This window comes from Sprattus sprattus, assembly GCF_963457725.1.
Source record: "Sprattus sprattus genome assembly, chromosome: 2".
Lineage (NCBI taxonomy): Eukaryota > Metazoa > Chordata > Actinopteri > Clupeiformes > Clupeidae > Sprattus > Sprattus sprattus.
In genome coordinates this window covers 70,377,347-70,404,846 of record NC_137921.1, presented here as the reverse complement: position 1 = coordinate 70,404,846, position 27,500 = coordinate 70,377,347, and the positions used below count along the sequence as shown (strand labels likewise).

The 27,500-nt window shown below is 47.7% G+C and overlaps 1 protein-coding gene across 1 annotated transcript in view; it reads left to right on the top strand.

Moving 5' to 3' along the window:
* The window catches only part of nrxn3b (neurexin 3b), a gene marked incomplete at both ends in the record, with an annotated part of 235,846 nt that overhangs the window by 134,278 nt on the left and 74,068 nt on the right, over positions 1-27,500 (top strand). The gene's annotated exons all lie outside the window — the stretch shown is intronic.

The window sequence follows — 27,500 nt, the reverse complement described above, 5'->3', positions numbered from 1 at the left end:
TTGCCTTCACATTCACCAGGGATAGCCCCCCCCCCCCCCCCCCCCCATATTCCCCCCATCACAGATACAGCTAAACTCCCACCAACACACCGACCTGAGGGGAAGAGCTTAACGCAGGCGAAGAGAGGGCCAGATTCCGTTTAAGAGAAGACAGCGAGGAAAGAACCGCTGATGGAAAGGAAAGAGACGCAGTAAAAAAACAAACCCCCTGTCTACTGCAGTGGAGGCGAAAACCTAATTTAAATACATTTGCATGGGCTCCTTCTTTTATTTTTTATATTAGTAATCCTTCTCTGTTTTTAGTCTGTGGTGGTTTTATGGTATTTTGGTATTGTAACGTGGAATCTGTTGTTGGAGATGAGTAAAACCCATAAGATGATGAAATATCTCCTCTTCCCTCTCGATGCTCTGCAGACACCTCCCAACTGCCACTTCTAATCTGCTCCGAGACAGACTTTCCACTAATGAACAGAGTGAGGAGAGCGTCTGTGTGTGTTTGTGGGAATGTTTTTGTTATTGTTGTTGAGTTTTATTTTTGTGTCAAGAAGACACACATGATCAGTCACTCAGTGCTGAAAACAAAGGATGTTTTGATTAGCTTGATATATGCCAAAGGAAGTATTTTTTCCCCTCGTCTTCTCCACTACGCTAACATCACTATGATGGGAGCTTGACAGAGCATATTTTTGGATGAGCATGGATAAGATGTTTCTCTCCCGTGTGGATTGTGAACACTGCCGACTGGATAAGGAGTGTGAGAGAGAGGGAAAGAGAGAGAGAGATGGAGGAAAGAGAGAGGGAGATGGAAGAGAAAGATTGATTGAAATGAAGGCAAGTGTGAATATACCTAGGGGACCAGTCGTTGGAGGGTTGAAGGTATTCCCAGGGAGTATAGGAGAGAATGAGATGGAAGATTGGCCTGTGTGAACCGAGGAGAGGGGGGGCACCCCCATCCTAGCTGAGTTATAAGAAAGAGTGAAAGAGAAAACTGTGCATTAGTGGTGGATAAAAGCTTTTTTTTCATCCTGTGTGTGTGTGTGTGTGTGTGTGTGTGTGTGTGTGTGTGTGTGTGTGTGTGTGAGTGTGTGTGTGTGGTATGTGTGTCATGGAAGGAAGATCAGATAATTGCCCAGTGACAAAGGCTTGCCGCCTCAGCAAAAACACACTCAAATATTCTGACGTAGATACACAGCCCCCCTGCCCACACACACACACACACACACACACACACACAATGGGAAAGAAGGGAGACCCCGTCATCTCTCCGCCTCTTCGAAGCACGTAGTGGACCACACGCGCTCTCACCTACTACGTGCCTCTCTCTGCGTAGGCTGGGAGGGAGCGGCGTGCACTGGTGTGGTGTTTCTATTTACCCCCAGAACATATCTTACTGATGAGTCGGAGCGGAGCGAGGGAAAGAGAAGAGTTAACTCTTCTCCAGAGAGTAAGGTTGAATCCAAAACAGGGGGGCCAAAATGCAGGAGGTTACAATAGTTGGGGAGAAAGAAGGGTGCTGCCAAAATGCATCTCCTTACTGTATATCCAACACATCCCCATTTGAATTTGACACTAGTGTGGATTCCTTGTATTGCGTCTACATTATGGGCGCATTGGGCGTATCATCTAAGTATGGAACCCTGATGTAGCCAATCAGAGATTGTGGACTAAATGGAGGACCCAATGGGATGGATACAGTGCTTGAATTTAATGGAACAGTTTGCCTTATTTATGGGACAATCTCGTGGGATTTCCTAACAAATGAGCGCAGCGATAATGGCGTCACTGTCAGCATAATCTCCTTGACGACCCATAAATCCCTCTAGACACACCACCCCACCTCTGCCACTTTGTGCCTGCACATGCTCAACAAGAGCCACTTTATTGGCGTGGCGTGAGGTTTTTCATTTCATGGACGGGAAATCTTTAATTCGAGGCCCATTTTCTGTCAGCGCTGTTTCTTCATGCCGTCTGTCTTGACACAGTTTGTGCGCCGCCAGTTGAAATCGATAGTTGATCGCCTCTCCCCACCGACCCTCCAAAGAGGCTCCTGAAGGATTCGCTCGGTTTCGTTCATTTGTAAAAGGGGCCTCGCCAACCTGCTGGATATGATATGCAGGACGCAATGACTTTATCTAAGTGACTGTCTTTGCTAAACTTTGTATCAGAGACTTTGCCCATCAAAAACCATCAGTAGCATTAAGCGACTAGTGTGTTTATGCAAGTGTGTGAGTGAACTTGAAAGATGATAGCGAATGAGAGTAGCCACGACTATTATTCCTTTCCCCAAAATCCCGCAAAATCCTGCTGTTTACGTCAAATTTTTCATATTATGTCATATCAACATATTTACTATCTGTCAGAAACATTATAAAGTTACAACCATCAAAATAAAAATAATTAAATTAGGTATTATTTGTTATGGTGTAACAGTAGGGAGAAGTACTTTATGTCACAGCCAAACTCATTCCCAGTCTAAAAATATAAAAAGATATAACTAGACATCTGAACAAGGATTAAGGATTAGGATGTCTAAGACATACGATCATACTGCTCATGGATACGTTCATGACCGAGTGAAAGTGCATTAATTTCATTTGTTTGGCAAACATGATATTTTTTATTGAGCATAAAAAGCATCTCACATATAAGGACAAATAGTATCAGTGCACAACCTCAATATTTTAGCATTTTGTTTTGTGAAACGACCATATTGGACCCAAAAAAACAGGTTGTTTCATGTCACAAGATTTCATAGCTTCAGCACACTCTCTCTCACGCTTCTCCTCTGTTACGGAGTTGAAGTCTGTAGCACCTTGAGAAGGGAATTATAATTTTGTATGTGTTTTGTTTTATATTTTTCTGCAGTGTGCTAGTGTAACCCTGGCCTGACTCTCTGAATGCAGGTTAGGGTGGAGTGAGCTCGCTCAATGCTCTATTGATTTGCTCGTTTGGGTGTGCTAGAGAGGGACTAACAATAGAACAAAGCTCAAGGCTTCATCAAAATGGCAAAATGTATCTGAAGTAGTTGTGCAGTTAACTACCGGACCTTCAGTCGCTATTTCACACAAATAAGCAGTGAGCCTGCAGTGTTTGTGTGTGTGTGTGTGTGTGTGTGTCTGTCTGTCTGTGTGTGTGTGTGTGTGTGTGTGTGTGTGTGTGTGTGTGTGTGTGTGTGTGTGTGTGTGTGTGTGTGTGTGTGTGTGTGTGTGTGTGTGTGTGTGTGTGTGTGTGTGTGTGTGTGTGTGTGTGTGTGTGTGTGTGTGTCTGTGTGTGGTGGGTGTATGGGTGTGTTTGTACCTATTTCTGTACTTGTTTGTTGCTTTTCCTGGACCAAAAGCAATACATATACCTCTTTCAAGTATGCTATTAGGTGTTACTTTGTGTCATTTCATATTCCTGAACTGTATTTTGAGGGATGACATTCATCATTTATGCTTTACAGAAACACTATTTATTATTTAAAGATTAGACCATCTAGTCAGGTGATGTAGCTGCCCAGGGGCTTTGTGGTCTTTGATTACATTTGGATGGTTCTTGAGGGCGTTTGATGCGAATCATTTATTTATTAACCTGAGTCCTCACAGAAGCATCAGATAGACTCCTACTGTGCTGTGGTCTTACCTTTGCAAGGTTGTGAGGACTCAGGACGACTTTTACCAAAACAATCCTCGAAAGTTGGCTTTCAGAGATTTCAAAGTGCATCACGTTCCAACTGTAATGCTGCTCTTTGAGCCTTTAAACACATTCAAACATTGTACACACCTGTAAAGATGTAAATGAATGGATGTGTTTTATTAATTGTGAGGGAAGGTTACATTCATCATCATGGGATTTGGGGGGGTTGTGGTTGTTGCATGTGTGCAAACATCTGCAAATCATTTTGATCATGCCGTTCACCCAGCCTCTGTTAATCCATGTACGCCCTCGTCTATGCCTGATTCTAAATCTGGGACGAGTAATTAAATGCCATTCTTGCTCTCCATTAAGGAGATAATTAAGTAGGAAACCACTGCTTCCCCCGTTGCTCATTGACTTTGCGAGTACTATCACAGAAAATAGATGTTACCCCAGATCACCCAGATGTGCCTGAGATTGTAATCTCTCCTTTCTTTTTGCCGAGGATGAGTCGATAAGAACAAAGACGGGGAGCCTTTTTTTGTCAGGAACTGCGGGTGCAGTGCAGAGAGAGGTCTGTCGGTTGATTTAAGGTGTCTGCCGCAGCATAACAAAAAACAACATGTACCAACTTGAGAGGGATGACGTCTAACAGATTGGGGTTAGGGTTAGGGTTCATAAATAAGTGACTTTATTGGCTCTTTGTCCACTTACATTGAGGTTATCTAAGTGGCGCTTAATTCCCCTGAATGTCATTTGCAAGCCTGAGCGTCAACCCCCACCAGATGTACTGTATACATTATGTGCTCTAATGGAAGGGCTGCTGAAAGGAGTATTTTCATAGTGAATGGCCCAGTTAGTGTAGCAGGCAGGAGAAAGGGCCATTTTCATGCAGTTGAAATGCTATAATTATGGAGTCCTTTACCTGAGCAGCTTCAGCTGCCTGCTTCGGGACACGGTACCTTGACATACCAATTTTTTTAGCAAAAAAAAAGAGGGGTTTACCATTTTCTCCCTCAGTGTTATTAAATGTGAAGCCTTTGTAACATTGTCATCGTGCTGTTCAATACAGTGTATTGAATGTATTAGTGATATGGCATAGCACTTTTGTGCTCTTTTCTTGCATAACTCAAACTCTTGTTTCATGTCATTAGAAAAATATCTATCTGCTATCACTTGTGCTCAGTGTGCTACACATTAGAATAGTTTCACTGTAACAAGGGCTTGATAGAGTTGAGATCAAAAGTTCAAGTCAAGGCTCATGGTTTGTTTGTTGTTCATGTACTATCGTATCTTGATTTGATGGAGTTAAGCACACTAGAAGAGTACACCATCCAACCCATAGTCCAGAACTAGAGGATAGTGTGTGTGTCTCTCTAAAAGCCCATCTCTGTCGTCAGCTCATGAAATTTGAAACAGGTCCTTGCAGTTGTTTACTGGCCCGGGCTTGATTGAGTCGACGGACGTCGCCGGGGACCGGCAGCACTTAAGGCTAAGTGAGCGAACGAGCGACGAACGAACGAACGAGTGAGCAAGAGGGAGAACCCTCATGCCTCTTGCTCACACTCACACTCTCTCTCTCTCTACCTTCGCTGCTGCTGCTGCTGCGTCTCCTGGTGAAATATTGACAAGTTCGTCCCGCTTATGCGCTTCTCTCCTCTTCTGCCTGAGTGGGGCTTTACCCTGCCTTGACCCGCTGTTTACGTCAAATGTTTTGTTAATGAGCTGCTCGCCACTGACCTTGCTGGAGGGTTTTGGGTCACCTCTGCGGCTACACCAGAACCTAGGTACACACTTAGACATATGGCTAGTCTGACATGATAACAGTGATAATAATCTGTAGTTTTCATTCACAGTAATACTGGGTGCCATGTGTGGTTGTGTTGTGCAGAAAGCAGACCTGTTTAGTATTTGCATCCAGTTATTTTGGCTCTCACCCTTTCCCCCCAATCTGTAAAGGTAGAGACTGAATGTGGCAGTAACGTGGGCTGATAAAAGCCCATAATTATACTCCTCCATATTCATAAGTGCTGAAATGTCAGTGGATGTGTGGTAGTTGCGCACACACACACACACACACACACACACACACACACACACACACTACACACACACACACACACACACACACACACACACACAATACACACTTCAGCTACTCAGGTGAGTGTGGTGATGGTGTGAAGCTGAAATTGTGGTCAGCGAGGGCATGCTTTAAATTTAAAATATAAAAAGGACGAGGTCCCGGAGATGCCCTGCCGGTGCCCAGTGGGGCACTTTGGCATTTCACCTTTTAATATTTTTTTCCTTTCTCAATTTAATGCAGAAAAACAGAATCCTTATTAGTGAGCAGCGGCGGAACAGGAAATGAGGCATATTACCTGCTGTCTGCCTAATTCATTCTGTTCTCGTTGAGGTGTTGCTGTCACCTTATACGAGCGAGCGACTGGAGGCTACTAGCTAGGTGTGTGTAGGTGTGTGTGTGTGTGTGTGTGTGTGTGTGTGTGTGTGTGTGTGTGTGTGTGTGTGTGTGTGTGTGTGTGTGTGTGCCGTCACCTTATACGAGCGAGCGACTGGAGGCTCGTGGACGATGGAGAGAGAAAAGGCCTTTTGTCTGATAATGTGACTATAATGAGTGGAGCGCTCAATCACTGAGCTGTGCCCCTACCTAGCTAGTTATGCAGGCCCACACACACACACACACACACACACACACACACCTAGCTAGTTATGCAGGCCCGCATTGTCATGGCACCTCTCCCCCACTCCACTGAGAGAAAGGAAAACCTTGACGCAAGAAGAGAAGAGAGGAAGAAAAGAAGGAGAAGGATGGGGCGTTTGATAAAAATAATAATAATAATAATTGTTTCAGTGTGCATCTCTTCAAATAGTAATACTCCAGCTATAGAGAGAAGTGAAGGTGGAGTATGAGTGTAGTGTGTATTCATGTGGCTGGGTGCGTCCTCTGTGTCCATCATTCTCCCCTGGTCTATCTCCTCTATCTGCCTGCCACTTCAAAGGCAGATTATCCCAATATTACCAGGCTCTGTCATTCAAACAAAGCCACAAATGAACGGAGTCTAAATTAGCTCTGACACCTTGTTTGAGCTTGGTGCCTTCCATTCATCGTCAGGAAGCCTGACATGAAATTTGATGGAGATAATTACATGAATCACAGCACATTTGCCAAAAAATTACAAATCATATTTCATGAAGACTTGGTGGTGTAACATTCCTAATCATGTACAGACTATAGTACAGAAACTGTTACGATCAGAAGTCTTAGTTTTCTGTGTGCGATCAAAGTATCTGCACCGTTACTGTTCCAGATGTGGACACGATTTGGGAATAACATCCATCTTACAAAAGAGCTCAGTGCTGTTTCTGTGGCCTTGGGGGTGGGCCTGGGGCTTTCCCAGACAAGGCCTGGGGATTACACAGACTCTGGGGGAGGGGGGGGGGGGGCTTGTGGCCTTCCGAAGGCCGAAATATACTTCTACGCTCTGTTACTCCGTGATCACTTAGTCGCCATGACAGACTCGTTATCATTTATGGTTCTCCGACGGTTGTTGGTGTTGCGAAGCAATTCAAAAAAAAAGGTGGCAGTAGACCAAACTCCGTAGATGGTCGTATTTATACATAAAAGTTGTTTGTTTGACTAACATGGTACTAACATGGCGTTAGGCTACTACACTGGAGTGATGGGGGGAGGGCTCCAAAGGTGAAGGTACCCTGGGGAACCACTTGACCATCACCCGGCCCTTGTCACGACTGACTGGGCTTCAGCATCAGCATCAGCCTCAGCATCAGCATCACTCCCTCTCTCTCTCTTTCTCTCGCGTGTGTGAGTCCTCTCTGGTGGGCTGCAGGTGCGCTTGATTATGCCTCTCTTCTGCACCGGCGTGTGATTGTATGGAAATCAACAGAGGCGGCCGCTAATTACCATGTGAGGATGCATCTGAATGACTCACTGGTCCGAGAGCTTAGACTTTACCCAGGCTGCCTTGCACTCGTTCCAGCTGGCAAAGTTCTAAGTCCAAAAGCTGCCCGACTGGCTTGTGTTTCAGCTCCGGCTCTACACTGTAAAGACCATGGAAGGCTGTGAGTGATCCATTTGATAACTCTGGATGTAGAAAAGGCACTACTTTAGGGTTTACTGAACAACAGAGAGGGAACAATGTGATTGTGTTGTTAATCAGATGGGGGTTTTGTATCCATTTTGTTTGACTTTTGTTATGATGAATGGAAATCACAAGGTTCCTATCTGGGTATTTTGTTTAAAATAAAATATAATAATCTAAATCAAAGATCCTATCCAGTTTATCTAGGAGTCATTGTGTAAATTGCACTGTGAATTTTTTACTGTAGAAATGTGGACTTTTGTTTGAAAGCACATCAACATTTGGCGGTACTAACACAGAGAGAACTGCAGACGCCCCACAGACTACAGTTTCTCTCAAAACCACATGACCCATGTCTGTGTGTGACATGACCCATGTCTGTGTGTGAGCTTCATGCAGATAAATAGCTGACGGTAAAAAAAATACACACACAAACACACACACCACACACACGTCCGTATTTGCTGAGCCTAACTGTTGTGCCACATATACATCCCCTCAAACGTGTGCAGTCCAAACAAAACATGTGCGGGCTCACAGCGAGAGCTGTCACCCTCTGGAGGGAAGGAAAGATGTCGTGGGTTGCATTTTACTCTTCTCACGAAGTGATGCCTGAGTGACAAAAAGTAAAATAAAATACATAAAAAAATGCTGCTGCCATGCTAACTAGCATTCTGTTCTAACTAGCATGCAGCCTCGTGGCTAGCTAGCAGCTGGAGCAGCTCTGTGCCCAATGGGAGCCAGCTACAGTGGCTTTTGAAAGGGTGGGGGGGTGGGGGGGGGGGGGGGGGGGGGGGGGGGGGGGGGGGGGGGGGGGGGTGTTGTATTGCACGGTTTGGCCCATCCGGCATGGATTTAGAGGCGCATCTGCGAGGGCGAGCAAGAACCCCTGCAGCAAACCCGAGCCACGAGTCGAGCATCTTCCCTCTTCCTCCTCCTCTTCCTCCATGTCCTTCATTCCCAGCCCCCATTGCTGTCACTGTCCTCCTCTGTATTTCAAGACCTGTGATTACAGTGTGTGTTCCTGCGTGCGGTTTGTCTTGTGTGTGTGTGTGTGTGTGTATGCAGCATGTGTGTGTGTGTCTGTCAGAGCGAACAGCCCGGTTTCGTCCGGTTGGCAGTTGATTGGCGCTGGCTTTGGTTGAAATGAGTGCTTCAGTGTGTCCTAACGAGTGATACTCTCTCATCCCAGCGCAACAAAGGTGTCTAAGCCAGAGCATTGAGAGACAGTGTGCACCATCACAGCACCATCATAGCCTCACTAACTACTAACAGGCGTTATGCACACCCCATCCCAAACAAACAAACACACACACAAACACACACACACACACACACACACACACACACACACACACACACACACACACACACACCAGGGACCATGCCTCACTAACTACTAACAGGCCAGGCTTTAGGTCGTGCAGACAGTCAATGGTGACACAGTCCTTATCCTACACCACCTAACAGAAGCAAATGAATGAAAAACGTTATGCACACCCCATCCCAAACGCACACACACACACACACACACACACACACACACACACACACACACACACACACACACACACACACACACACACACATACCCCAAGCCCCATGGAGCCTAAGCTTATACAGCATATCTCCACTCTCTCTCTTCCATAAGCACTTCACTGATGGCCCAGCTGCTGTCTCCTCCAATCGCCTGGCCTCATTTGTCATCTTCCTGGCACACACACACACACACACACACACACACAGTTGTTGTTGGAGAGCTGGGACCTGGATGAGTTACACAGCCTATATATGTGGGAATGCATCCTTTATTTTCTGTGTATGGCCTTGCCTGTGCCGTGGCTAAGAACACCCCCCACCCCCCCCCCCCTTGCCCCCCATTCCCCCCCCCCCCCCCCCCCCCCATCCCGCACCACAACCCCCATCACCTCTTATCCCTGAATAGCAGTTTATGTATCTGGGACTAGTGTGCACTTTTATAGCCATGAGTGATGGCATTGCTGTGTAATAGCCAGTCTGGTAGCTGTTAGTCGCTCGTCAGCCTGCCGGCGGGGGCATCTGCTGTTGACACCGTTGTAAGACCACCATAGCACTGTGCGCCCCCAGTCGCCCCCCACCCCACCCCCCAGCACGCTCCAAGAGACGCTTGTGAGGATGATGATGATGATCTCCACTTAACACTGATCGTGGCACAGCCACGTGTCCATTCATCCGCCAACGGTTTCCAGGACACGGGTACTCTGCCCTATCCTTACTCCGCTCGGCCAGCAGTAGAGGAAGAGGTCAGCGAGCTCTCAGCTATTAGTCATGGCGCCTATGCATTTTTAAAACCCTCAAACCCACATCCACTTTTCAATTGCGGCTGTCACATTTGATTTTATGATTCATTCATTTTTAATGATGTTAGCCAGAGTTTGGGGGCCAGATTGGCATGCTGGGTTTCACACTCACTGCCATCAAGCTGGGGCAAGCATAAACTGCATATGATCTTGGTCATTACCACCTGTCACATTTTTGATTCTGACAAATTGTGGCACGGGCGTCATCGAACATGTACTGTATCATGGACTCCCACAGGACTGCTAGTTTTAGACAACTGACAACACGCCTCTACGTGACGCCAGAAATTACAGCACGCGAGTGTTCCTGTGTTTGCCAGAAGTCATAATTCTAGCTGAATTACCATCTATAAATAACAAATGTGTGAGTACACGTCTGATGCGATATCAGCTAAAACAATATTTTTGAGGAAATCTAACAATGGATCTGCCATGTGGTATATTTTCCAATAAATGCATTTCTTTAAATATTATTTCCAAAGATGACAGGGTTGATGTTGACATACCTCACGAAGTGCAACTTGCATTTGAATATCATTGTTTGTGAGAAGCACATATCAGTTTGCCTGCTCCTGTCACTGATATTTCACTCAAATTGAGCCACTTAAAATGGAGTGCAAGATAGATACTTTATCTGTAAAAATGATCTACATAGTGTTGCCAATTTTACACTGAGGAAGTCTGTGCTCAAAAAGCAGAATGCAATTTCGTGGTACCCCAATCTTCATGGAGGGGTAAACAGGTTTGGAAGACAGCTCATGCCTTTTGACGTTTCCACATCTCAATAAGTCTTCAGCTGTCACTTTCACCGTGGATGGAGTGATGCAGTAAAACTAAAACGCTTGGAGGCCCAGAGTGCAGCCGTGTAGGATTAGCAAGAAAGAGAGTACACTGTAGAGTGGGAGATGAAAACAACATCACTCTCAGAGAGCAGGATTGGGATTGGGTGATGAGGCTAGAGAGGTTTGGGGAAGTGGGGGAGGGGGGGAGAGGGGGTAGGATTGTGTGGATGCGGGGGGGATCAGTTTGAAGGGGAAGGGGGAGAGGGGGTAGGATTGTGTGGATGCGGGGGGGATCAGTTTGAAGGGGAAGGGGGAGAGGGGGTAGGATTGTGTGGATGCGGGGGGGATCAGTTTGAAGGGGAAGGGGGAGAGGGGGTAGGATTGTGTGGATGCGGGGGGGATCAGTTTGAAGGGGAAGGGGGAGAGGGGGTAGGATTGTGTGGATGCGGGGGGGATCAGTTTGAAGGGGAAGGGGGGAGAGGGGGTAGTATTGTGTGGATGCGGGGGGGATCAGTTTGAAGGGGAAGGGGGAGAGGGGGAAGTATTGTGTGGATGCGGGGGGATCAGTTTGAAGGGGAAGGGGGAGGGGGGTAGTATTTTGTGGATGCGGGGGGATCAGTTTTCAAATGATATTTATTCCCAGTGCCTTAAAGCTGACTTAAAAGGACCCTTCAAGTTGTGTTAACAGATCTCCTGTCAATGGCAGTGTTCTCAGTCAGGACATGGGCACAGCCTTCTCCTTGTCTTCTTTTCTCCTCTCCATCAGTTTCCTGGAAGGTGTTTCTCTTGTGTGGTTGCTCTCGCCTCCTGCCTCTCCGACACAATGTACATCTGAGCATCAGTAGACATGAGGGTCAACTTTTTAGCGGGGGATATTGATTTTGAAATTGAATGCAAATAATTCTGACTGATGTTACATCAGATGTGGCTCTGATGAAATTATATGAACCTTGATATCAAAGCAGAAATGTATGAATGTCATCTTGCACTTGCAGTAATACCTCTTGTATGTGAAGACGAATTACTCAAATATGCTCAGGTTGTTGGAAAGCCATGTATCGTCTTTATTGAATGATAGCTGGCTGTTGTATAACACAATGAAGCAGGCAATTAAACTTAAAACATTTAAGTTATCTAATACATAATGGCTAGTCACCTAATGGCTTTAATCCAAAGTGTCAATGGCCTAATTTGAGTAATAACACCAAATGCTCTCCAGCGATGGTTCTCTGAGGACCAAGACATCAATTTGGTAAGACTCTTCCGGACCGTTTCTTGCACACATTGCAACTTCTTCCGTAGTTATAGCAATTCAGATTCATTCTCCAGAGATGGGGTTGCGTGGGGGGGGGGGGGGGGGGGCTGCTTATTTTGACCGTGGCTGCCGGCATCCTGAGGTGGCTTGTTTGTAATTGTGCGGTACAGGTGCGGAAATGCCACTGCTATCTGCGAGATGACACCGTCAGCATTTCCCCACAGCTGAGATAACAGGAAAGAGTCCAGATGTTGTTTATTACACCACAAAGTATGGCGGAGAGTGTGTGTGTCTGTGTCCGTGTGTGGCGGAGTGTGTGTGTGTGTGTGTGTGTGTGTGTGTGTGCGTATGTGCGTGTGCGTGCGCGTACGGCGTGCGTGCGTGCTTGCGTGCGTGCGTGCGTGCGTGCGTGTGTGTGTCTGTGTTTAGGGGAGAGGGAAAGGGGCACAGAGCTATTTATTTGGACACAGTAAATGCATTCAAGGATGTACAGCAGCGATGCATCAAACTAGTCCTTATGAGCCTGTGCTTGTTCACTCTGGACGGCCACAACAGATCTCCTTCACACTGTAAAGCACAAAGTTCTGCAGAGCACACAATGCACTGTACGCCACTCTATTCAACCGTGCTCCGCCATGCAACACTAGTCTCCACTTCAACATGACTCATTTTCTGCTAGAGGAAGTCATAAAGTGCACAGGTATGCAAATACAGCTTTGAGAAAGGGGACAAAATCTCCCCTCGGTCAGGTGTAAAATTGAACAGCCAGACTCATTTAAGTCGTCCATTATCCAGGAGAATCCCCACACATTGATTTCCGCTTATTGCGTTTTAACCAGTCCTGCAGCAGCACCTCTCACAGAGGTGATGCAGCCGCCGCCAATAAGCAGGACGAAGCGGTGCACTTCCTCAAAGCAGCCGCTAATCATCGGTTAGTAATGCCATTTTCTTTTTATGCTTCATATTGTTTACTCGAACAAAATAAGCAAATAAAGAATTTAGATAAATCGACCGATTAATAAGTAAGCAGGCAAATCCCATGAATGTGTTTTTATTGTTGTTGTTGTCTGTGTGTGTGTGAATATTTAAATAATTGCAGAGATGGATGAGAAGAAGTACTGACTGTTTTGAGTGTAAGTGGGAGAGACCAAGAAAATAAACAGCGTTAGCCCGATTCAGTATTAGGGCGGCACACGGTAAATAAACTGGTTATGATGCCATTCCATTTCCTGGACACCCAGTGATTCCTGTCGATCGAGAAGGCAAACGTGGAAAAGGAGCCAGGAGAGAGTGCCTAAAAAGAATCCTCCTCTTCACTTGAGCTCAAATCTAATCCTCTGCATCTTGTTAACGACTTCAAATGCCCAAACCATACTCAGGGAAGTCTATGAGATTTTTAAAGCTTTTATTTTTTTAAGTATCAAAATAACAACAGCACTGAAGATTATGAATCGCATAGTCAGCCACTACATTGGTACTTTGCTTCGATTTTACATGCGTAACGGCAGGAAAGGACGTTAGGAGTGAGTGTTGCCTTTTGAGAGTGGGCCTCCGCCTGTCTTTGACCCTAGGTAATGACTGTCTGAATAAGTGGCCGTGGAGGGTGTTGGAGGGGTTTGTGAGGAGAGGGGGGTTGGACGGTCAGAGACTGAGAGGTGTCACCAGCCTCACACCTGAAGGCAGTTGCCACCTCATTACGATCTGGGCCTCAGCTCCCTGCTGAAAGAAATGAAATGAAATTAATTTGTCATTACGAGGCTTTTGGGGGATGTGTGTGTTGCGGGGATGGAGGTGTATTATTACGGGCGCAGCAGTGTCATGGAGCAAGGAGGAGAGGGGGGATGGGGAGAGGGAGCGTCTCAAAGGCTCAAAGGGATGGTGGTTCAGTTGAAGAAGCTTCACAAGTACATCGTCTCTAGCCGCCTTCGTTTAAATGATGGTGGCATTACTTGTGGATTTTTCAGCAGGTGTAATTTGCGTTTAATGAAGAGCCGCAATCATTTTTCTCCTAGGTTTAAAACGACAAGGCTTTAACTGAGCTGCAGCGTGCAGAGCTGTTGAAGCGTGGTTCTGGTTGAGGGTGTGGAAGTTGTTGGGGAGGGAGGGTAAACCAGTGGGGTTTTTGATATGAGGCAAAAACTTGGTCCCCTTTTCTGTTGTCATGACACAATGACACATGAACAATTCAACTCCCATTTGGCTGACAAGGTGAGAACTGAGACAAACACCTAGACATGATGCACATTTTTCCATTTTCATTAAAACCCTTGCCATTGGCTTTCATAAAGCGTAGGTGCCCTGGATGTAGGTAACTCAGAATAGAAGCGAGCAAGGGTCTTTTTTTTTCTCCCTCCCTCCCTTATGTGTTTGTGTCTACCGCAAGGAAAGTTTTATTTGAAATGCAGCGAGCGTTTTGAAATGCAGTATGATTTATGGATCTCAGCTCTGCTGCGGTGGGCTTTGAGGGGCAGACGTTGAGGGGGGACGGGGACTGGGTCACCCCGCATCACCCTCAGCCCAGTTCAGCTTATTCGCCTTGGTATGTCCCTACCCCCTGCTTGAGGACATTTGATGCCATCAATACCTCAAAGCCGACGCTCTTTTTTCTTTCTCTGCCTTTCTCTATTTTCTACTGTGGTCTCTCCATCTGTTGCTTTTGTTTTGGTTTTCCCTTCTCTCTCACTGTTCTATAATTTGTTTTCTAATAAGCTCTTTTTCCCTCCACCGCCTACACCTTTCATTCTTACTTTGTCCTCATTTTCTCCTGTGCTCTCTTTCACTCTCTTTTCGTCTTCTCCACCTCCTCCACTCTATATTCTGTCTTCCTCTTGATTCTCCTTCCATCCCTTCATTTCACAGTCTGATCTCTCCATCCCTCTGCTTGCCCTTCTTTGTCTCTCTTTCTTTCCTTCCCTCCCAACCTCTCTCTGTCTCTCTCTCTCCTCTGTCTCACTCTCTCCTCTGTCTCACTCTCACCTCTGTCTCTCTCTCTCCTCTGTCTCTCTCTCTCCTCTGTCTCACTCTCTCCTCTGTCTCACTCTCAACTCTCTGTCTCTCTCTCTCCTCTGTCTCTCTCTCACCTCTGTCTCTCTCTCTCCTCTGTCTCACTCTCTCCTCTGTCTCACTTTCACCTCTGTCTCACTTTCACCTCTGTCTCACTCTCACCTCTATCTCATTCTCTCCTCTGTCTCACTCTCACCTCTGTCTCTCTCTCACCTCTGTCTCTCTCTCTCCTCTGTCTCTCTCTCACCTCTGTCTCTCTCTCTCTCCTCTGTCTCACTCTCTCCTCTGTCTCACTTTCACCTCTGTCTCACTTTCACCTCTGTCTCACTTTCACCTCTATCCTGCTCTCTTCTCGTTCTGCTTTTCCCGCCATCTCCCTGTCTCTCCATATCCCTATCTCCCCCAACCCCCTCCCTCTATCTCTCCCTCTTCTCTTCTCTCCTCACTTACCTCCACTCCATTTCTGTCTGCCTCCCTTCTTTCCCTCCGTCTCTGTCCTCTCTTCGCTTCTCTCCTCTCTCCTCTTCTCCTCTCCTCTCCTCCTCTCCTCTCTTCTCCTCTCCTCTCCTCTCCTCTCCTCTCCTCTCCTCTCAGCTCCACTCTCCTCCCCGTGACTAAAGCCTGCCTCACTCCTCTGCAGTGCCAGCCGGCCTCCCTGATTTGTTCAGTGCTCGGGTACTATTTGCATAGGCTGGCCCACTTCTGAGCCCCCTCCTCCTCCTCTCCTCCTCTCTTCCTCCTCCTCCTCCTCCTCCTCCTCCTCCTCCCTCTTCCGTCCCATCTCCTCTCAGCTTAGTTTCACCTGTGAGCTCTCATCCCCTTCTCTCCCTTTCTCTCTCTCTCCCTTAGTCTCTCACTTACTTTAAGCGCTTCTTCATTTTTACCCGTCTCTCTCTCTTTCTCTCTCTCTCTTTCTCTCTCTCTCTCTCTCTCTCCACTCTCTCTTACTGACGAGAGTGGTCTTTTTTCCCCTTCTTCCTCTCGCGTGGAATACTGAGCTCTGTCTGTTTTGCGGGCTGCCTGGGTTTGAAGAAAAGGAAGGGCTGTTTGAGTGTGTTAGATCTCAGTGAAGGAGCAGGATTTGTGCAGTGAGGGGAGAGAGAGATCCACTGCTGAGACCGAGGCTTCTCTGCTGAGCGCTCACTGGCAGAGCAAGCCCAGAGAAAAAGAGGGGAGGTGCTGGCAGCTCAGCTGTGTGTGTGTGTGTGTGTGTGTGTGTGTGTGTGTGTGTGTGTGTGTGTGTGTGTGTCTCTCACTCACACACACAGAGAGAGAGAGAGGGAGAGCGCAGCGCACGCCTGCATGTGTGCGAATGCGAGTGCATTGCTGCTCATCGCGCAGCTCGTGGAGACGGAGTCGAGACGCGAGCGGAACAGCGCGGCACAGCGCGGCTCGGAGCGACGTGACGTGAGGTGAGGCAAAGCGACGGGACACAGACGCAGACACACGGGGTCTGGGTCCAAAGTCCTCCGTTGTGCTTTGACACTCACTCGCAAAGGTGAGGGAAGCCGACCCTGGGAAATTCCAGCACACTATCTCGCCTCCCCTGCGTCTCCTATCGCAGCTGCGACTCTGGAGCCAGCGTCCAAACCCCCGTCAGCCTGGAGGAGTGGATCGCTGCCTCGTCTCTGAGCTGTGTTCCCTGAGTGAAGCCTCGGCTCCTTGTTTCTCTTCTCTTCTCTCTCTTCTCGAGGGGTTGGATTTTTTTTGATTATTTTTCTCCTCTTTTCTGGTTGTTTTCTTCCGTTTCCTCCCTGCACTGTGGGGAAAGTGGGCTTCCCCCTGTCATGGGTTCGTAACTTGACCGTGGCACACTTCTCTCTCTCTCTTTTCCCTGTCACTCTCTCTCTCCCTCTATCTTTCTCTCTCTCTATCTTGCCTCGTCCTCCGCGGCTCTCGTCACCTCGCTCAGAGTGCTCTGCTCTGCTCTGCTCCGTCCGTACGGCCGGTCGGTCCTCCCAGTGGAGAGTGAGCAAGAGAGAGAGAGAGAGAGAGAGAGGGGAGGGGGGTGCTGTCCATCAATGCGCCCCGGCGGAAAGCCTCGGGGCCGCTGGGTGGCCTGGATCGTGCCTCTGGCCGTGGGATGTATGTTCGAATTTGCTTGGAGTTCCCGCTCCCCTGACGGATCCTCGCCATCGCTGCCGGCGTCTGCGTTCCTCTCGACTCATTCCATCGCTAATGTTCCCGGCGCCCCCGCTCCTCTGCCTCCTCCTGCGTTTCCGCGCCACATGGCCCCCCACCATGCCGAGCAAGTCCAGCAGCACCATCACCACGTCCCAGGAGGCAGGCATCACCTGGCGCCCGTCGCCATCTACCGCTCGCCTGCCTCCCTACGGACCGGGCACGGTGAGTCCTCCACTCCTCCCCCCCTTTCCTCTCCTCTCCTCTCCTTTCCTCCCTTTCCCACTTGCCCTCTCTCCTGCCCCCCCCCCTCCCCTCTCTCTGCCTCTGTCCCTCTCCCAGACAAGTCTGCTGGAGCGAGCTGGAAGCCCAAAAGCTCTTCTCCTAATGGCCATACTGCCATCTTGTAGGCGTTTACCCACAATGCAATCCAAGTGGGAGGTGATAAGGTCTGGTTTCATCCAAATCATAGCGGGGCCAGTCTGTTGCTTGTGACAAAAGTCTGTGTCTGAATGCTGCTGGTAATGAGATGGTCCAAGGGTTGGAGGGCCATCTGAGAGGGTGCTGTGCTGTGCTGTGCTGTGCTGTGCTGTGCTGTGCCTGTGCTGTGCTGTGCTGCGCTGTGCTGTGCTGTGCTGCGCTGTGCTGTGCTGTGCTGCGCTGTGCTGTGCTGTGCTGTGCTGTGCTGTGATGTGCTGTGCTGGGCTGGGCTGGGCTGTGCTGTCTCACTCTTTGGGGTGTTCATAATTGTGATTATTCACTCTGAAGTTCCGTGTGAGGTACAGATTTCATTAGAGACTCTTTTTTAGACACGCCATAATTGGAGGTTGCACAGCTTCTTTCGGCGGTTCTGGAAGAGTCAATTCTGTCCCTATCAGAGTAATTCAGAACGACAACACAATGTTCTCTCTCTTTCTCTCTCTCTCTATCTCTCTCTCTCTCTCTCTCTCTCTCTCTCTCTCTCTCTGTCTCTCTGTCCCTCTCTCCCCTCGCCTGCCTATGTTTGACAGATCTGGCACGCTGCTCCTTTCAGATGTAAACGAATGTAACTGTGAACGCGGCCCTCTCTGTTTGATGTCTAAAAGGGCTGTGGTGATTGGGTTTGACTCCATTTAAGGGGTTCAGGGACATTACCACCCCCCCAACCCCCCGCCCCCTCACCTCGCTCCCTCTCTCGCTCTTTCACTCTCTTGTCTTCCCCTTCCTCATTCAGAAATGGGGAAGCAGATGGGGTTGACAGGAGGAGAGAGTGTGTGCATCGCTAATCTGATCTCTGTCAAAGCCAAGGCCCTTCACTGGAGTCGGGGGGTAATGGGATGTGGCTTTGCACATGTCCTAGGCGCTGGACCCACGTCATGAGTGGTCTGCTGTCTGTGTGTGTGTGTGTTTGTGTGTGTGTGTGTGTCTGTGTGTGTGTGTTTGTGTGTGTGTGTGTGTCTGTGTGTGTTTGTGTGTGTGTGTGTGTGTGTGTGTGTGTGTGTGTGTGTGTGTGTGTGTGTGTGTGTGTGTGTGTGTGTGTGTGTGTGTGTGTGTGTGTGTGTGTGTCTGTGTGTGGTTGTGTGATGATACGAAAAGTCTTCAATGTCTTCTCATTTGAGGCATGGGCCTACATGTTGTGCTACCTACTTGGTCTCACCGAATGTTCAGTACGTCTTACTGTGTGCGTGTGTGTGTGTGTGTGTGTGTGGTCTCACCGACTGTTCAGTACGTCCTACTGTATGGTGAGACAGTATTTCAGAACTAGGGAATAGGGAACACATTGCCTCTCTCTTTTCACGTAAACCCTAGAGTGAAGACTACCCATCGTTTCTGCTGTGTGCAGAAGACATAGCAGCACAATGTTTGACCCTGGGTAGTAATTTCAGATTCAGTGAGCGGTCTCGGATAACAGCAGTGGGGGGGCAAGTCCGCTAGCCGTTATGTTAGATTGCTTTGCTCGGAGATTCGCAGGCGCGTTGCTTTTTGACTCTCTTCATTTTCTTTGTAATGATTTTTTCATGACAAAACACCCAAAAAATAGCATCTGTCTGCAGGAGGGTAGAGACACTGAGACTGGTGTTGGTTCATGGTTTGTGTTTCCCCAGGGCGGTCTGGGTTGTATGCTTGTTGCTTGGGGTGTCAAGACGTCTGTGAATGTGGATTAGGTCTTGGTGTTTGTGTGTGCGTTTGCGTGTACTTGTGCGTGTGCGTGTGCGTGTGCGTGTGCGTATCCGTGTGCCTGTGCCTGTGCTGTGTGCGTGTGTGTGAGAGAGAGAGAGAGAGAGTGACTGAGTGAGTGTGAGATTGAGTAAAACAGATACACAGAGAGTGACATAGATAGAGAGGGAGGAGGAGAGAAAGCACAGAGAGTTTCTCTCTCTTCTTTCTCCCTTCTCTCTCTCCCCCCATGTGGATGTCTCTCTCTCTCTTTGAACCAGGCGGAGCTCGGAAGACACCCCTCTCCATCCCAACGATGATACTTCATTCAGCATTCTTGGCATCACAGTCAGAAAGCCAACATTATCCTTCCATCCATGTGAGGAATTCAAAGACTCTTCTTTTTGTGGTGCGCATTTTCACCTTGCATCTCTGGGGTGGGTAGATAATAGATTGCTTTGTTGTTATTTTTTGTCTGAAAGACTTGGATTTTGTCGCTCTTTCCGTCCTCTCTCCCTTCTTGTCTCTCCTGTTATACGTCTGGGATATAAATAAATCCTCTGTATTATTTTTGCTACAATTTGGGTCACCTGTCATCAGTCGAGACGGAGACTTTGAGTGTGTTTTTTCTTTTCTATTTGGTGTATTGGGTGAGGTTTGTCTCTGGAGAATCAAGTGTTGTTCTATAAATACTGCTGATAGACCAGCCCCTCCTGACAGGCTGAAATTATACATTCGGAGCATATTTATTCAACGCTGGGCAAACAGCGAACTGCTGGTTTTGTGTGTTCCTGATGAAAATCCATTGCAGGTTGACTCATGTTGGCTTTTTTTTTTCACTGTGCGAGCCATGCTTTAGTGAAGGCTTTAGTGAAGGCTTTTCAAGGCTTTTTATCTGTCCTGCTCCAAATGAGGATTTCTGTGAGTGCCTTGAAAAGCGTGGTCAGGTGTGAACTTTCTTTTTTTCCGTTTGTGTTTTGCTTTAGTGTAATCCCTGTTAGAAACATGCTCAGGGAGCCAGTTATGTAGCTTGTCTCCTTGTTTGCCCATAGGGGTAAAGGTGAAGTGTTTGACATTTGTGTTTGCAATAATGCAGCCTTGTGTGTAGCCATGGTAGGGAACAGAGGACCAGAGTCGAGGAAAGCAGAGAGAGGAGAGGAGAGGAGAGGAGAGGAGAGGAGAGGAGAGAGGAGAGGAGAGGAGAGAGGAGAGGAGAGGAGAGGGGAGAGGAGAGGAGAGGAGAGGAGAGGAGAGGAGAGGAGAGGAGGGGAGGGGAGGAGAGGGAGAGGAGAGGAGGGGAGGGGAGGAGAGGGGAGAGGAGAGGAGAGGAGAGGAGGGGAGGGGGAAGGGAGGGGAGGGGAGAGGAGAGGAGAGGAGAGGAGGGGAGGAGAGGGAAAAAAAGAGACAATAAAAAGAGGATAAGAAAGAAGAGAGGGCTGCTGTATATTAAGTCTGGACCTGATGGATGTCAAACCTGTCCACAGACTCAGTACGACTCCTCACACCGCTCCTTCAATCTCTATGCAGTATAAATCCACACCTCTACCTCTCTCTTCTCTCTCTCCCTCCATTTCTCTGCAGCATGTCTTCACACTTCTCTCCCCTCCCCTTTCTGTCCATCCATCTCTCCACAACCCTGTTCTCTCCACACACACACTGTTTTAATCCACACACAACACACACACACACACACACACACACACACACACACAACACACACACACACACACACACACACACACACACACACACACACACAAGACCCTGCTCTCTCCACACACTCTTTTAATCCACAGATAGCCAATCAATGGTGAGCTTGACATGTGGGGGGTCATCTCCCCCTCGCATTGTTCATCCCCCGAACCTCTCTCCAACCCCGAGTCAACACACACACACACACACACACACGAAGAAGACATGCCCTCGCTGTCTATTTCTCTCCCACACAAACACACACACACACACACGGACACACACGGACACACACACACACACACACACACGCGCACACGCGCACACACGCACACACACACACACACACACACACACACACACACACACACACAGACACACACACACGGACACACACGCACACACACACACACACACACACACACACACACACACACTTCCCCCTTCAACACACGTCTGTCCCCGCGAGCGATGGGGTGCTAATGACGTTAGAGGGATCACACACATAAGGTGATATGCTGTTCTCTTCTCACTCTCAGTGTCTCGCCCTTTCCCTCCTCCCCCTCCTCTTCTTCCTCCATCTCTTGTTCCTTCCTCCCTTACCCACCACCCACCAGCCTCACTTTTGTCTGTATCATTTTTTCTTTTTTTCTTTTAGTATTTTTTCCTCGTCATTACATCTCACCCCACTTCCCTTCTCTCCCTCCCTCTCTCTCTCTCTCTGCCTTCCTCGCGTCAGTATTTTTTCTTCTTTCTGCGTTTTTTCGTGCTCTTTAAATCACCAAGGGACATCCATGACATCAGCTCCTTCTTCCAGACTCCCAGGCAATCAGTCACTTCCTTAGCAAGAGTCATGGCCAATTAATTATCCTAGCGATAACGGTGTCATATAATTATGACTTCCTCCGAGGAGAAAATGGTTGAACGCATCATAATCATCCATAAAATGATGTTTATTCATTAGAACAATCCCCTGCTGATGGTTGTTCCATCCACCATGCAAATGTTTTTACTTAGATGTACTTAGATGGAGGGGGGGAAATGGAGGGAAAAGAAAAGAGAGAGATAAATAAATAAATACGTAAAAAAAAACGTTGTCATCAGCTTTGAAATGTGTGTTTTGACATATCAGCCTATTTTAGTGCACGCGTTTTCGCACCATCACTTGACACCTGTTCAAGTGTTTTATAGAGATTTTAAGTTTTAAGTTAAAGAGATGTCAGGTTATTTCTGTTTCTTTCTCATTTAAAACCAGACATGCAGAATATTCATGTTTTTGATATATGTTGAAATGACTAAATGACCCTTTTAGGTTAAGATTTGTCTTGTTATCTACATTGAGTCTATCGGGTGTGTAGGTGTGTCTTGGGTTTGGGGGTGGGTGGTGGGGGGGGGTGAGATCAGTGTTGGGGCATGGATCAGTGTGCGTGCCTGACTCATCCTGTGGTTAGTTAATGGCGCAGAAGCATTACGTGCCATCGGAAGAGACGCCACTAGACTTCGGTCCTACGCAGACTCTCTTGCCATCCGCCAACCCGCTGACGAGAGTGAGCGTCCCTCCAGACTCACACAAAGAGCCCCCCCCCCCCCCCCCCCGTTACAAAAGCCTCAATTACTCAATTACCAAGCCAAATCCCTCTGCTCTCTTAGTCTGAGGACCAATTTCAGGCAGGCAGGAGGCCTCTCTCTCCAGTCCGCTACTCCAACCCACCTACTCACTGGAAGCTTCCCCCATCCCCATCCCCAACACACACACACACACACACACACACACACACACACACACACACACACACACATCCACTCACTGGAAGCTTTCCGCGTGATGCTGCCATTAGCGTCCTCTGGCAGTGCTGCCGTGTGGGCTGTACAGGTCTGAGTCCTGTTTGTTTAGCATACATTTGTTTATCTGCAGTGTTGACGTTGACAATGAGCATAGAGCATTGAGTACACACTGTACTCATAATGTTCTTAAGGTCGCCGATAGTGCAGTGAGCAGTTTTCGCTGTCAGAAATGTTATTGGAGGCTTGTGTTATTGTTGAAGGTCTGTTTTAAGAGATCTTAAGCAAATCATCAAGAAAGAGCACAGATTTGTTTTCATAGGTTCTATAGAATTACATCAGTATTGTAGGTCTAGAAGGTTTTTTAAAGCCATCAAGAACAAGAACTGTACCTTTAAGAGGCAGGCGAGTCGTAAACTTCATGAGACAACCAAGATCAGTGACAAGGCTCCCTGTGGCTGCCCAGTATCCCTACTGTCTAACAAACAAAACCCTTTTTCTTCTTTTAAAATCCTTCCTCCTCCTCCTCCTCCTCCTCCTCCTCCTCTCGTCGTGTCTCAGTCTCCCATGCCCAGCACCAGTCAGGGGTAAGGGATGGGTAGCCATGCCAAACCGCTCCTACTGCTCCTGCTCTCTCTTTCTCTCTCTCTCTCTCTCTCTCTCTCCCTCTCTCTCTCTCTCTCTCTCTCTCTCTCCCTCCCTCCCTCTCTCTCTCTCTCTCTAAAATTCAAATTCAAATGAGCTTTATTGGCATGACAAATATAGTTTGCATTGCCAAAGCATAGCACAGACATAAATCTACACATATCAACAGACAAAAGTGTGTGTGTGTGTGTGTGTGTGTGTGTGCGTGTGTGTGACCGTGTGTGTGTGTGTGTGTGTGACTGTGGGGGTGTGTGTGTGCTTGTGTGTGTGTGTGTGTGTGTGTGTGTGTGTGTGTGTGTGTGTGTGTGTGTGTAGAGCTTCACAGACCACAATCACCGTCCCTTGCCCTATGGCATTCACAGACAAATTTGGCAGCAAGACCCGCTGTCTGTCCCTGCTCTCTCTCTCTCTCTCTCTCTCTCTCTCTCTCTCTCTCTCTCTCTCTCTTCTCTCTCTCTCTCTCTCTCTCTCTCTCTCTCTCTCTCTCTCTCCCCCAGAGGCACGGGAGGCTGATGAGTCTAAGCTCTCACTGATCCATCTCATCCACAGAGCTGGTAATAGCAAGAAATGACTCCCCTCCACCCCTACCCTCCCCATCCCTGACACACACACACACACACACACACACACACTTGTATCCTATCGTTCGTGCATTAGGGAAAGATATGTGCTTAAAGTGGCTCGTAGAAGAATTCATTTTCATTAAGTCGCTGGACGTGATTTTTTCTCTTTTTGCCCCTTCATGTCCCTCCGTCTGTGCTCTTGTGCTACTGCTAATCTGGTGTGTGTGTGTGTGTGTGGTGTGTGTGTGTGTGGCGGGGGGAGTTTTGGAAAGGGTGCTTGAGAATCAGCCGAGATGTGCGTGTAGGAGTCCTTCTCACCCCCGCGCGTCACTCTCTTTCTCTCCAGAATTATAGACGCTGATTAGGACCCCTGCGTGTTGGGCAGAGCATGCATGACGATGGAAAAAGCCAAAAGGTTTCCACTGTTCAAGTGCTGGGTTAAAACTAGGATAGGTTAAGAGCAATGTCTCATTGTAGACACAGCCTTCCCGTTCACTACACAGGTTTATGCTCATAATTGGATTGCAACTTGAGTCTCTTTAATTTGTGTTTGAACCTCTTGATGTTAGTTTCAATGTAAATGCATTAGCGACATCAGTCCTTAAAGTTGCTGTGCATGTTTGTTTTTTCTGTTGCGGAGAAATATGTTATGTATTTGATTATCTTAATTTTTTCTGCTGTAGCTATGCTGAGTTTGCTCCTTGATATGCTTTTTTTATTTTTTTTAAAAGGTGCATTTTCTCGTTTCTGACTGGCCGGTAAATGCTTTTCCAGGGACTCAGAGCAGGCTGAAGTACCTAATGGGCTTGCCGAGATGTAGTGGGAGGATATTGAGTTGGGAATTGAAGTGGTCCCCGAGCAAACATACAAGCAAGACCGCTAAGAGGGTTGAAGTGTCGACAGAAAAACATGATACCATGTTCACCTGCACTGACAAACAGCGACCAGTCTGGCAAGACCGTCTCATTTCTCTCGTGTGTCGAAAAGGACATGTGTTCAACGAGCGTGCAGCTCGGGGGAAACCACTTTGTTTACTCAGCGGCCCCTTATATGGCAGTGCATAAGAGATTTACAGACCTGCACTACCTTGAGATGGACTCACAGTGCACTATTGCCTGTGTGTCTGATACGTGCTAGTTATAGTGAAAGATTTGTTTATGAACCCACACAGAGAGGGCTGTTCTCCCTTTGGAATGGTGCTGATGATAGAAGGAGCTCTGGCCGTGGAATAAAAGGAGTGCTTGTGTAGTCGTACTACCGTTAGCGGCAGAGCCAGCTTTTATCTCACTTAGCCAACACGTCACGCTTTCCTTTCTTAGAATGCTAATGCGGAAACTTAAAGGCACAATTAGCACCCATGTGCTTCAGAAGCATCCCGGCAATTGAAGACAATCAGTACTACGATCGCAGTGGCCTAATCTGGTCACATTAATTTAGTGACCCACTTGATGCACGTGAGGTCGATCTTAGAGCTCTATTAAGCGTGACATACTGCACGGACAGATGAGCCAGAGAAAAGAAAGGAAAGAAAAGGACAATCTTGGGGTAGTGATGACCAGTGGGCTACTCAGGCTGGCGAGGATCCAAGAGATGATCAGGTGCCCTCTGACCCCACACTCGGATTCCCTGTGGTGCTGGGAAGCTTCTAGAAGCTAGCTGCGTGCTGCTTAATTATGCCCTCGAGCTCCAGCCAGCTCTACTGCATCCGACCGTTGGGTCGCTTAGGGAAGACAAGAAAAAAGGAGAAAAGAAAGAAACACTGGACAGAAAGAAAGAAAGAAAGAAAGAAAGAAAGAAAGCAATAGAGGTAAAAAGAGAAGACATTGAAAAAAGGAAAATAAAAATATACATTTCAAATATCTTGTAGTGTGGTCTCAACTGGTTTGAGTTCTTTTGATTGGTCGAGCATATCCACCAACCTATCTGCATCTTTCATGGGTTGAGTTCATTGAGGTGCATAAATGAGGAGGGCTTGTGAATGCGCTGTGAGAAAACACCATAAATAAAGGATGACCTCATGGTTCATAGACTCTTTAAATCAAGATTCCCTCAGGTACTTTTGCTTAGCATCAATCTGACAAGATACTCACACCTCCACTGGAAAATAAACCGACAAAAACAGCACAATTTTACAGCTTACCTTTTCATAAATATTCAAGTATTTTTCACTGTAGAGGGATATATCCCAACAAGCTGGAGCCTGTTTATGACCTATAATAGATGGAATAACTATTTAGGAATAAAGTCTTTTTTAAAGCAGTCCTCCCTCTCTCTTTCTATGTCTCTTTTTTTCTCTGTCTCTTCCCTCCTCCTCTCGCCCATGCAGCCAGTGAAGAGGAAATGATTACAGAGATGGTTCTGGGTTAGGGGTATGAGTCATAGACCCAAATCACTGTCTCCCTCGGCCAGTGCTGTGAGTTGGATGATGTTATCACTGACTGGCCTGGCAGAAAGAAAGAGCCGCCACACACACACACACACACACACACACACAGCCACACACACACAGCCACACACAGCCACACACAGCCACACACAGCCACACACACACAGCCACACACACACACACACACACACACAGCCACACACACACACACACACACACACACACACACACACACACACACACACACACACACACACACACACACACACACACACACACACACACACACACACACACACACACACACACACACACACACACACACACACACACACACACACACCACAGCCCTCCTAGTGTCCAACCCCTCCAACCCACATCATTAGTATTCACTTCACTGGCTGAGCTCTGTGTCCGCAGACCTCTCGGTAACCTCCCTGCAACCACGAGCAAACCATTCGGGAGCACACACACATACACACACACTCTCACACACACACACACATGAATCACATTTTCACACTCAGAGGAACATTAAAACAAACGTGTATGATGTTTTACATACACACACCATGCAGACACATACTGTACATAGCCGTTCAGTACACAAATACACGCACATACCAGCACCCACAAACACACACCATCACACAGATATGGTACACAATAATAAACACACACACACACACACACACACACACACACACACACACACACACACACACACACACACACACACCCCCACTCAGTGATGCACGTCACTCACACTAACGTGTGGCCGGTCAGTGAGCGCCTCAGTCCGTAGCGCTGCCTCTGCCTGTCCTTTTTAATCCGCCTTGTGCCTTTCTTACTTCAGGTTATGCCGCAGTACGCGGTTGACTTTTTGATTTGTGTGCGTGTGTGGCGGAGGAATTAACATAAAAGCATCCACTGTGCGTAACACGACCATCACCAACACCGACACCTCCACGTTCTTAAAGGTTGCGCACCGAGTCACGCTTGAGACGAAGCAAAAGGTGCGCTAATGGTCGGGCTTTGCGCCCACACAAAGATGCGTCAG